Source organism: Agrilus planipennis, unplaced genomic scaffold (assembly GCF_000699045.2).
Source record: "Agrilus planipennis isolate EAB-ADULT unplaced genomic scaffold, Apla_2.0 scaffold201, whole genome shotgun sequence".
Lineage (NCBI taxonomy): Eukaryota > Metazoa > Arthropoda > Insecta > Coleoptera > Buprestidae > Agrilus > Agrilus planipennis.
In genome coordinates this window covers 48,495-59,789 of record NW_020439103.1, presented here as the reverse complement: position 1 = coordinate 59,789, position 11,295 = coordinate 48,495, and positions in this window count along the sequence as shown.

Here is an 11,295-nt window from a genome sequence, read left to right as displayed (position 1 = left end):
CTTATAATTCGATGGAGCCGGCTGCACGCACGAAAAAACATGACTCATGCGGCGTTACCTCGCTCTGAAGCGTTCCATTTAAGGTTTGAAGTGCAAGCGAGAGCGCGGAACGAGCGACAAAGAGGCACAATCGGCCTCCGCGTTCGGCAGCGTTCGACACCTGTCTCTCTCTTACTTGAGTAAGCGATGCGTCCGCGTGGACAGCTGCTATACAATAATACATTTCCATTTACCTCCTTCTCTATATCCATACAAAATATCTATCAAACAAATAAAATTAAAATTTTCTTTTGAAAAATGAAACCATTCCATAAGTAGTTTCTTATGACGTTGTCACGTTCAACTATCGTCAGTAAACCGACTTTACAGACAACCAATTTTTTTTTATTTTTCAACATAGTCCCCTTTTAGAAAGATACACTGCTCCCAACGTCGCTGCCATTTTTTTTACCTCTCCAAAAAAATAAGATTTGTCGAACTCTCCAAAATCCCCTCTGTCTCGGCGATGACTTCCTCGTTTGAGCTAATTTTTTTTCTCGCGAGTCATTTCTTCATGGTACGGAACAAGATGAAGTCGCAGGGAGTCAAATCAAGTAAGTACGGGGTGTGCGGCAGCAAATTCATAACGTAATTCATGCATTTTGCGGCAACAACTCCTGATAAATGTGCCGGTGCGTTATCGTGTTGAAAACGCACCTTCTTTTTCGTCAAATGCGTCCGTGTATCCTTCAATTTTTTGTCGAAGCGGTCCAATAACTCACTGTACTATTGTCCAGTGATCGTTCTTCCTTTTCCCAAAAAAATCCGTACAGTGATTTCCTCGGTAACAACGTTTGCCAGGCTTCCTGGTCGCTCCTACCAAAAACGGATCTTTGCCCACGTTTAAATTCGTTGAAGCAATATCTAACTGTGGCCATAAATAGCGAAATGTCTCCATAAACAGTATCCAACTTTGTTTTCATCGCCTCGCATTTTTTCCCATCCAAAAACAAAAAGGGAGTTATCAAACGATACTGCTCTTTTTCCGTCTTATCGAAAATTACGAAACACGTCTCAATCGAATGGCTGCCAAATCCAAACTAACTTATCAATCAGTCTGAAATTCGTTTTGGCGTGGTTTGATAGATGGCAGCACACGATGACAACACCAATTTCCCTCTGCAACGTCCTCTGTCTTCAAACACGGGTACTTATTGAACCGCCCCCGTAAATTGTCCTTGATCTAGAGATAGAAAACTTTATTAAAGGAGAGTCACAATAATTATGCATCCAGTAGGGGCATTTTTTAATTCTTCTTGAATCTGTGATAACGTGAAATATTTAATGGTTCAAAGCCCAACCTTTGAAATGTATCAGTCAATTATTGATTCCAATCTCTTTATCATCTAAACGCATTTAACGGGTAGCAATATTAAAGCCTAATGACCTGTATTAATTAGCCCTTTAATCTATAAATCGATATATCCATCTACTGTAAGATTATTTCACATCCAAGTAAATTGAAACAATCTTATTCGTTTCGTATGCGAATTAATAATTGATTGTGTTAAATCAATAATTAGTTACTGGAAATGTGTAGTGAATAATCACAATATTCGATGCGCGTGTATCACGGAAAAGCTACTAGGGATACGAAGCTTCTACTTCTGCCTCATCGTAGAGTAAGTAAGTAATACTCTGAGCAGTCGTAAGAATAATCAGCTAATATTAAATAGTAAAGGTAGATTTGTATTAGGTACTGTGTAAAAATTTGTCAATTTAGTCAACAAAACCGAGCTAAATTCATTCTTTGTTAATTCTGTTGTGCATAACTTCCGCCGCAATAGTTTCCATACGTTTTATAATGTTTCTGTTTTCTTTTAGTGGATGTCTACGTATTATTTATTTTTAGGGCGGTAGCAACAGGTTTTCTTCATTGCAGTCCCCGAAAAATATTTCAAGTGAATATTTATGAGCGTGCCGTGCAAATTTCAAAAGCAACTCTAACACATAAGTGAATTGGACTGTGAAACAACGAGCACACAAAACGTACGGGCTACCGCAAACATACCTCCGTCCTTTCCAGGCTTGAATAAAAATGAACATTACAATAAAATATTCACCGTGTTATGTCTGCTTGCTACAAAACGGTAGCAAATATTACACCCTCATTCCTAAAACACATCCTACGTTCATAAGCAAAACAACTACTAAAAGCGATTAACTTTTATAAAAGTTTCTGATCAAATGTATGCTCCAAACAAAATACTGTGTTGCAACTTGGTACTATGACATTGTCGTTACATTATCTCGGAGTCTTAGTCTTTTCAAAGTTCGATTTTAACAGCGAAAGATTAGGTTTAGACATCATATTTAGTGTTATCAGTCCTAAGACTGATTGGAGTCGTGAGGAGATGTGTTATCTCTATCAAAACCGACAGGACATCACTAGAAGACGATCCACGTAGTGGGACTATTGGAACCAGAAAAGAAACTCAATAAGTGTGATATTTGTCGTCAACTTCAAGAGCTGTTAGCTCGTTACGGTGATGAATTTTGACAACGAATAATAACCACTGACGAAACGTGGATACCTTGTTTTATACCAAAGACCAAAAGTCGATCCAAACAATTGCGGAAACCTGAAGAAGGGCCTCCAATGAAGGCGCGTGCAGTTCCGCCAGTTGGAAAGGTAATGCTTAGTGTATTCTGGGATTGCGAAGGGATTATTTCCGAACCACTACGACAGGCACTTGTCAGAGAAAAGCCTGGAAAGTTGCACAAGCGTCCTTCATTGCAACAGGATAATAAAAGACAACATACTGCAAGAAAAACGAAGGTCGTTTTGAATGATTTATGATAAGAATTGCTTGCGGGTACACTTTATTTTCCGGATTTTGCACCGATTTTTGCGATTATTATCTGTTCGCAGATTTGAAAAAACCCTAACGGGCTGTTCCATTTGGAAGTTTAATTGACGTAAAACTAGCCATAAGTAGATGGATCGAGGAGACACCGAAAAAGTTTGAGGACGGTTTAAAAAAATTAATTTATCGCTGGAATAAATGGAGGTTATGTTGAAAAACTACATAGTAATACTGACGAAAATTAACAAAATAATTAAAATTATAGATAAATTCCCAGAACTTTGGAAGCATCCCTCGTATGACTCTGCCTGGTCCTTCATGCCTAAAAAGTGTCCTACCACCCTATCTCGCCTAATTCATATTGAATTCCACAGTGATCCTTCTTCTTTAAAATTTTTAAATACCTGCTCATTTCTAATACTTCCAACCTGTTCTTTTCTCTACGAATAGGAGATAGTAAAATACAAGTACTTGATAGTGTGACAGTTAAAAAACCTAACCTAACCTTATCTAATCTTCTTAAAAGTTTCTGTTCAGATAAATGTATTATTCCTCAAATGAAATACTGAGATGCTGTTGCCAATTGATACTTTGCATTGTTGTCACATTATCATGTAGTTTTAGCCCCTCCCCCCCTGTCAAGATACGGTTTTGGTTGCGTAAGGTTAGATAAGACCATTTACCAATTAAAAATATGAGAGAGCAATAGTATGAATAGGATTGAAGCATATGTCACCATGAAGAGTTATAATTTTCAAATTGCATTTGATTGTGCCTAATGGCAATTTAGAGTTACGCTGAAAGATTCATGACGATTCGGCTATCAGTTTGCTTTACGATAGATACCATGTTGGATAGAACACATTGAGAGACAGAGCGAAAGAGAGGCATGTGCGGTAACAAACTTCTACTTCGTGTGACAAGTTGTAACGTTGTTGACAGCCGAGGATTTACCGATTCGTCAAGTTCCATCAGTTCGTGTGGAAGAAGTGCAACGGAGGGTGTACTCAAGCTTCTGAATTAGTTAAACTGGTTCGAGTGACTCTCCCGCCACATTTGAAAGGCTTGTCGGTCCTTGTCTCTAAAACATTCACTTATTTCTACGTGAAATACGTTCGTGATTATCATCGGTACGTTTGTATTTCTAAAACTGATGAATTTTGTAATCTATGACACATTTGAATGTTTTGCGCAACTCACATTACAACTTTTAACATTCAATAAGGTTTAGCAGTTTACGTAAAAGATGGAATCGATTTTCCAATGTAATATTTTACGGGTTACGCTAGATGCAAGTTTGACGTTTAATATGAAATCCTTGTTGAAAAATTTAGAAACTCCTATTCATTTAGAAAAGAACATGTTAGTTCATTATCACCAGTAGAAGACCAATGTATCTTTGATACCAACTTGACCAACAAGAGATTCAATAGGTACCTCAAAAGCTCAACAAGGTTAAATTAAGACGGACGATTGATTAATTCATAATTCCTACCCTTTAGCCAGTAAGTTTGTTAAATCAACATCAAAATGAATAAACGTGTAAAAAATAAGGATAAAACTTCCTCAACACGACTTTTTCGAAAATTGTTTTCTTTTTTTGAAAAACTTACGCGAAAAATCGAGAGAAAGTGTTTTAAATAATACGTAATCTTTGCGAATTTGACATTCACTGATTGAAATTAACCGCTAAAATAGGGCAACAAATGCTACCCTAGACAAAAATTCAGTCTCTCTCCAGTCCCCCAGAGTCTTTCAGCGTTTCTGAGAGCGCCTCTCACAGTCTCTCAGTTATTGCCTAGGTGTTTTTATGGATTTCTCACAGTCGATAAAATTGTTAATTCAGAGATTCAAGTCTCTCACAGAGAGACTGAATCAATAACACTGAAAAGTTGAGAGACTCGAGTCTCTCGTAGAATGACTGGTATCATTGAAATATGTTGAACTTAGAAAATTTTAACCATGTCTATCGAGACACCAATTATTGGGAAATTCGAGTCTCTCGTTCAGAGATTCGAGTCTCTCGTTCAGAGATTCGAGTCTCTCGTTCAGAGATTCGAGTCTCTCGTTCAGAGACTGGATACGAAATGAGGATCTCTCTATGAGCGACTCGAGTCTCTCGTTTAGAGACTGGATACGAAATGATGATCTCTCTATGAGCGACTCGAGTCTCTCGTTCAGATACGCTAAATAGTTTTTTTGACAGTCTCTCGACAGTCTCTCTCAGGGACAACAGAGAGACTCGATGAGAGGCGGAGACTAGAGTCTCGCTTTCAGAGACTCTGAGGGACTGAACATTTTTATCTCATCCATAAATATCTAGGGGTAGGAATAGTCTTAATTGGGTCATTTTAAGCCATCGAGATGAAAGTTAAGTTGCAAGAGCAATCTTTTTATAATTTGAATGGAGAAAATTGAACTCTGAGGTAACAAACGAATTTTGTTAAGAATTTCATCTGACGAACCCGCTTGTGTGTTAACCGAACTGTGTAAAACAATACATGTGGTTCTTTATTCGGGTAAAATGTTGATCGGTTGTTGGGTCGGTCGTGTTGTTGTTTAAAAATTCATTTAAAATTCGAATTGCGAAGAAGTGAGGTCGAAGGGCAACGCTCGACAACGAACGGCACCGGAGAGTTGCTCTTACAACAACTGCCAACCAGTCGTTCTTTGTCGTCGTGGTTCCTCTTTATGTATGTATGCTGCGTAGCGTCCGTGTCAAGGCGAAGGACGAACGGGAGGTGCCGTGCTCTTCAACAGGACTTTATTTCATGAAAGGAAGAATAATTTCACGCGATGTTGTAATTACTTAAAGAGGATCAAAGGAAATTGTCGCGCCTCATGCTCTGGTGTGAAGCTACACTGGAATTTCGGAGGAATTTCATTTTATCAAAAAATTCTTGTTATGCATTTTTCTCGTTAAATAAATCAGCAAATTTTAAGAAATATTTACTTAAAAATTATTAAGAGTTCTTGGGAAACTGTAGAGTACATTGTGCCTGTAAGAAAACAGGATCTATAGTTGGAGCAATCAAAATTGGCAAAGTCTTGAATAAATTATCTGCGAGAATGGACGTATATTCTTTCTTGTTTCCACTTGGAACTGTAGTCATTTGCTGCGTTTTGAACACGCCCTTGCTGTACGCAAAAGATCAGCGTCGGCTTTATAACTGCCTGGTTGGAATTATATATTGAAACAAGTGTCTTTGCTTTCCTAAACTCCTAACAATATTGAAGTCCGATGCTGTCAACATGCTCAAATTCTGCTATTCTGCATCTCTTTTCGTTACATATTAATTGGTATAATGATATTCATTTTTCTTTATTATTGTCCGCTGCAGTTCCTACCTGACATCTCTCTTCTATGTTTGCCATATTCTCTACAACGTTTATCGTGAGTAAAAGTAGGTGTTCTGTCAGCAACAACACATGTCTAGTTAGTATGTTGAAACAAGAAAGTAAATGTGACAATTTTATTGCTGACTATGCCAATTTTGAACTTCCCAACTGTACATACAATATTCAATTATAATAATAAAGCAAAAAGAAGAACACTTTGTTACCTTCGTGTCTCACATAATTTTGTATATCTATTATGGTCTTCACAGTATAATTTAAGAAAAAGAAAATTGATCAAGAACGTTAACGAGAATTACTTGGAATGTTGCACAGTGAAATTCGCTTATATAGAGTTGACAATATGTATAAATATTCCATTTTCACTATTTACGTTTCTTTCAGTTAGATACTCACTGCTGAATATTTTTTTCAGATTTTATAATTACTTGATGGAAATTTCGAAGCGACACAATCCTGGAGGATGACGCCATATTGGAATTTGTCAGGAATTTAATTTAATATAAATGTCGCTTTTTTCAACCAATTATTCTGCATTTTTTCCTTTAGACTGGCCCGCAAATTCCAATAGACAATTTTAGAAATATCTTCGCGGAATTTTTAAGAAAATGGGACTATTTTGGTGTAGCAAGTCAGTCTCTTGGTAATTTAGAATAATATGCCTTTATTTTCGTACTGTTAAATAAATAATTTACAAAATATCTCAAGAAATCTCGTTATTACCCGGTAGCCACTGTTATAAGAATTTACGTTTTAAACATAAGAGACTATAAGGGATGATACAAGTTATGCCCACTAATGTTAATACGTGATATCGTTCTTGCATAAAATGGACATCTTTTGCAATCCCTCATGTGTTCGTTATAACCGAATTGCAGCGTTAGTAAGACATGTTCATCATCATCACGTCGTCAGTCCTAATAAGACTGGTCGGGCACGCACCTCCACTAGTTCCTATCCTTAGTTAATATTTGCATTTCTCTAAAATTAGGACATCCCAGAATCCTTAACTATTTAAGAACAGTAATCTTATCTAGGTTTGGCAAGGCATATATGTTAGATTAATCACTGTATAGTATAAAACAAAGTCGCTTCCCGCTGTCTGTCCCTATATATACTTAGATCTTTAAAACTACGCAGCGGATTTTAATGTGTTTTTTTTAATAGATAGAGTGATTCAAGAGGAAGGTTTATATGTATAATACATGCATAATATAATAGAGAAACACTCATAATTTTAGAGGATTGTAATGTGGTGTCGTAAATAAACACATTTTTTGAAATAATGTACCACAGTATTGTACATCTTAAAAAGGTCTACAAAAAAGTCCGGGATGGTATATGTCTATCTCTTAGAGATAACTCACAATAACCATTTTTTATCCCTTACTTTTTACGAGAAACAATGGCTTATTTACGAAGCGATTTTAAGCAATACAGCATTAATCCTTATCCAATTAAGTACTCTTAAATACATTGTGCATTTAATATAGATCAATATGGCTCTTTACAGCATGTAATATAAATGAATATTTTCGAAGATATTAAAGGTTTAAAATGCAGGGACATGCGGTTGCGGCGGTACCGGCCGAGGGGCCAGTTTGTATTATCTAATGACAAAAAAGCTGTAAATGTTGTATAGAAAGACATTCAGTAGTATATTAAGTATCAGCATTGCACCCTTGCGAAGCTGAGGCGGGTCGCTAGCGAACTACTAAAGTATAATCCTTACTAGCATTCTTCCTTCTTTCCTTCCTATACACTTTATGAAATTAGTGAGGTTAGGATTTCAAAGATGTTACATCCTTAAAGACTCGTTTATCCATATGCAAAACAAAAGCTGTAAAATATTCGCTGAAAAAGATTGGAAATTAAGCTGTGATGAAAAAAGGTCGAGTGTGCATTCGAGTCGGCGGGTCGGTCGCAGTCCGACGAAGAGTTCGAGCCCGCTATAAAGATGTCGCTACGTCTCGTCCGCGACCATATGTCCAAACAATTGTGGGAAGGAATATCAAATTACCAGCCAGAGCGGACTGGAACGTTTAATAAATATCTTCCGACAGGATGATTTTATGGACTTTCTTGCGGGAACGATATTTACAGAACCTGTTTTCTCTCTGTTCTTGAACTAAACGTTCTTACGAATTTCGTACTAACGGACGCAATGGTGAACGCAAACTGGCTGCCGGCCGGATGACTTGATCGTCGGATGGTAGGCTTGTTGCTTGGTTGACCCGACCAAAAAAAAAAAAAAGAATACGAAATTCCACAACCACCACCAACGCACAATCTGTACAGTTCTTTTCTAAAGTATACAACGTGAAAATACTTAAATGAGTCAAAATTATCTGCTACGTGGTGAAGGAGACCATGGTGTCGGTACCAGAGGTCCATAATAACTAGCCATAATTTGTAAAATGGCGCGTGATCAGAATCAACTAACATAATCAATTTATTAATTGTAGCTTAGGTTGTTGTTATCTTCCAAAATGCAGTTGTGCTTAATCGTACAAAGTATTAACAGTAATGGCGCCTCGGGGTGGTTCACAGAGAGGGTTCATAGCTTTAAAATTAGTAATTATTTATTAGGATTTTTCATTACAATTCTTTCAGCATTCGTTAACCGTAAATACGCATTGTCCAATAAAACAGCGATGCAATTCACTGTGCCGTTATAGTCGTGAGCAAAATAAAAGACTTGCTCAGTAATTAGGTATTATGTGGCATTGAAAAGTACGAAATACAACTTCCCCCATCTCCAATGTAATGTTAACGACCCTACGGATCAATATTCTGTCGTTGCTCGTGCGGGTGTACATTGGCGAACGATGAATACGTAATAAAACTTACATTTATTAGTTTGTTTTGTTTAAATTGGGTAAAGGTCTAGATGAGGAGGTCTCCCCCACCACTGTGCCATAAAAAGTTCGTGGCGGTCTCACCCCCATAAAAAGTTATGGGGTTTTAAAGTAATAAATATGCCAATTTTTATACATTTCTGGGCATGTTAATATTTATATAGTCATTCTTAAACAATATTCAAAGGTAAAAGTAATTAAAAATACATAAACATATTGAGAAAGTTATATAAAACATTATTTAACTATCTTTATCAATAGTGTATGTTAGGTTAGGTTAGGTTATCGGATTTTGTTCAAGTGACCACCATCTTTCGATCCCCCACCTCCACCCTCTTCAAAATATTTTTTTTATTGAATTTTATTTGAATTATAGTGTATAAAAATTGTCAAAATAATCAACTTTCAACCCCCATAACTTTTTATAGGGGTGAGACCGCCACAAATTTTTTATGGGGTTTTACTCAGATGACCACCCTCTTTCGATCACCCCCACCCCCATCTAACCCTCATAACTTTTTATGGGGGTGAGACCGCCACGAACTTTTTATAGTACAGTGGTGCGGGAGACCTCCTCTTTCGATCCCACTCACCCGCACCCCCTTCGGGGGTGAGGACCATCATCTAGACATTTACCTTAAATTGTTGTCCAGTTGCTCACTTGTTCTGATTGGAAAGCTGCCATTCAGTAAGCGTAAGAATTGGAAAATCTTTACATACACGTCCGTGGAGCCGTCGGTCGTCCGTCTGCAAAAACACGTAACAGATAATGAACAGTTATAGAAAAACGTAAATTATAGTAATACAATTTCGCTCGCAGTCGTCGCAAAATGCATTTAACCCTGATTCACGCTATCATTCGATTCAATCTAGTGACCGGGAAACAGTAGCAGTATTTGCTGCCGCGCGACGGCAGCGCCAGTAGCAGAACAAGTGAAAGAAAACAAACAAATCGAGCGGCTCGAACGCTACTATATAGCGAGCTTCACGACAAACATTCTATATAGATCTAGATTCTAGACGAACGCAGCAAAGAGTGTGTGAGAGAAAGAAAGATAGTGTGAGAGTGAGAGAGAGAGATAGAATATAAGAGCAGGAGCTGAGTGACAAGGCCGAAAGTAGTACTTAATCCAAAGCCTTCCTCCGATTCAGCAACAGCAAAATGAAAGCCCTTATCTTCTTAATATACCAACCATTATTATTCTGCTGAATAAATTTTGAGCTCGAAGATGCTCCCGAGAATGCACTTAAGTTAGACAATCACAATTTTAAAACGTTCTCTGCTCTATTTCTTTAATATACGTTTTTATTTATGCGGAGTTACTAAATCGCCTTGGGAGCTGCACGGAGATAATTGAAATACACAATGTTCTTTGAAATGATGCTAACGAACAAATACCTGCTGCTACGTATCCGTTTGTTTATTACATCGTTATAGTGTAACAAATTTTAAGCGAGAGAATAATGCATATCCCAACTGGAAGAAATCATCAACATTCCAGTAAAAGATGTTCGTGGAACGAGGGGCTACGATCCATTAAAACTCTGACTTTTAAGATGCAGACAAATTTCATTTACCCCATATGTTTAAGGGTTTGAAGGGAGGTAGTTTCAGGATCCTACCGTCATAATCTCTATACTAAAATTTCCTTGAATGGGGATCTAATATCTACTTCTACAGTAATCAACAGAATCGCAAAAAAGTTAGTTTAGGTTAAGGATTATCCATTGCATTATAAATTTCCATTTTATATCGTGAGATCCCACCTGAATCGTTTTCTGGAAATTGTGGCAGGTATGATTTACAGTTGATCGCTTTCATCAATATATTGGACACAGAAAAAATAATTGCAGTTTAAACTCTGTCTTATGTTTGATTCTTCGTGAAGATGAAGGTTTCTTACTGAATAAAGGAATCTTTCGTTGTTGTTAAACTGTTTTATTAACGCCAAGAATATTCGAGTACTCACTAAATACGAGGGTGGATTGATAAGTTTCCGGCCTGACCAAGAAAAACAAGGTTTTTAAAAATTTTTTTTTTTTATTTCTCAACATAATCTCCTCCAAGGCTGATACATTTCTCATAGCGGTGTTCCAGTCTATTAATGCCATCTCTATAGACTGATTCGTCAAGCTCCTCAAAATAACCATTTACAGCTTCGATTACTTCTTCNAGAGATTTGCGGACAATGAAGAAGTAATCGAAGCTGTAAATGGTTATTTTGAGGAGCTTG